This window comes from Rhagoletis pomonella, unplaced genomic scaffold (assembly GCF_013731165.1).
Source record: "Rhagoletis pomonella isolate Grant_MI unplaced genomic scaffold, Rhpom_1.0 Rhpom_scaffold_00006, whole genome shotgun sequence".
In the NCBI taxonomy this organism is placed as follows: domain Eukaryota; kingdom Metazoa; phylum Arthropoda; class Insecta; order Diptera; family Tephritidae; genus Rhagoletis; species Rhagoletis pomonella.
Window position 1 is genome coordinate 11,013,509 of NW_023458560.1, and position 1,965 is coordinate 11,015,473.

Below are 1,965 nucleotides of genomic sequence, written 5' to 3' on the forward strand. Positions count from 1 at the left end.
AATACCATTTGGCCCGACTTTTGGATAATTTTGATTTTTTGACCCTTTTCCAAAATTATGTGCAACTTTTGCCCCTTTTCAGAGATTTTTTAGGAAATGTTAACAGAACCATGCTATTAAAAAAAATTTTCTCTTGAAGGTACGAAAAAAGGCATCACTTAAAACTTTTAAAGTAATCGCCACTTTTGCCTTGCAGCAACTGGATTTATGGTTATGCTTGCAACCCTGTTTTGTGCAAAGCTTGTCCCGCTATTTTATTTTCAAATTCAACGGATTCTTTATTCTTTTACTTGTAAGAAAAGCAAAAATAATCTGGTGACCCTTGTTTTCGTCAATGACCCTTTTTTGCGACTTTCTGAAAAGCCCAACGGCAGCACTGGGCGCAATAGTGTTGTTGTCTCAGTTTTAACGAAACAGCGAACGGGTTGAGATGTGTTTGGGTTAATTTGGCTGAGAAAAAAATAAAAAGAACGAGTGAAAGTATAAGAATATTTGTGCATTTGTTTGGAATAGCAGAGTTAAGTATCATAAATGTTTACAGTGTATTAAACTAACTACATTCAAGAGGAATTTCCTGGCAAAGAAGTCGCAAATGTGAATATACATAAATTGTCAATATGTATACAAAAGCTATGTGACCAGGATAAAGTGCATTCCAAAGTTATCTGTTTTATAGAACGAGGTATTAATGTGCAATATGTGTAAATTAGTATGTATGTATATACAAGTAAAACTTAAATGAAATCTACAATAAAATCCAATTTCAGTAATGGAGAATGTGCATGTGCAAATTTGAAGAACACAAGTTTGAAGATACATATGTATGTACATATGCATGTATCTGCTTACGACAAAAATTCATTAAACGCTACTGTCCAGTGAAAACCTTTGATTTAAAGTGTATTAATGTTGGAACAACATCTAAGAAAGTGACAAATTTTTAAAGTGAAAGCAATTACTAATATCCAGGTGCGTGTTCTAAAAATGTCCAAGAAAATACCTAAAAATTTAACCATCAATAGACACTTGTTGGTCTTGTCGCTGATTGTATTCATGGAAGTGCGGTGTTGATGTTATCGTGTTGTCACTTGTATTTTAGAAAACTACATGGGTACCGAACTCGAGTGTTCGACCATGAATCTTCTATTTCGAACACAATGCTATTGTTATTAGCAGGTTATCATATTGCTCCCAAGCTGGTTGATGTTTGGGTGCATGCAGAGGCTGTGATCTAGGCGCAATCATCGTCGTGAGTGTGAATTAAATACAAAAAAAAAAGAGATGTACTTCCGTAATTAAACACACAATAAAAAGTAGTGCCGGTGAAATGCATACAATGGTATTTAATTTAGTGCTCGTTAGGGATATTGCCATAAAATAATAGTAATACTTACCTACATACACACAATTTATAAAAGAATTAAATTGTCCTGAAATGCATCCATATATGTACATATGTATGTACATATATACATACCAACCCACACATCGTCGTTGAAAGTAGAAAACCGCGCATATTTGTTTGCAAAACCCCGTAACTGACATAAGATATGCTCACCGGAAGTCCTAGCATCAAGCCTTATCTATTCGTACAAAATATCAATTTATAAAATTAACCTGAAATAGGATTGCTTTATAAAAGAGAGAACCGTTTTGAAATAAGTTAATTTTACTCAATTCTGTAAAATTTGGGCAACCTTAAATACACGATTTTGCATTATCTTAGTACCCGGTTTTGTACTTTAAATGACGATATTATGTATATATGTATGTATGTATGTATGTATTAATAATATTTCATTTCCAAATCTTATTATTTTCAGATCTAGTTTTTGGACACTAGTCAAAGAGTATAGGTTAAAAATACACATGTACAATTATTACTACAGAAAATAGTACAATACACTAGAAACGCACTTAATTTTATCAAATAGTGGATATCTATATTATATTTTTAAATCCCAA

The 1,965-nt window shown here is 32.3% G+C and overlaps 1 protein-coding gene across 3 annotated transcripts in view; it reads left to right on the plus strand.

The window, feature by feature from the left end:
* The first annotated feature begins 373 nt into the window (after positions 1–373).
* The window catches only part of LOC118740396 (NF-kappa-B inhibitor cactus-like), a 47,568-nt gene continuing 45,976 nt past the window's right edge, over positions 374–1,965 (plus strand). The window contains exons 1-2 of one of the 3 annotated variants that reach the window (XM_036471913.1): positions 374–682; positions 1,824–1,930. The gene's annotated coding sequence lies outside the window, so the exon portion shown is untranslated. Of the gene's footprint in view, positions 683–1,013; positions 1,250–1,823; positions 1,931–1,965 lie in introns of those variants that run through there. The other 2 variants (XM_036471914.1, XM_036471915.1) reach the window with 2 other exon arrangements.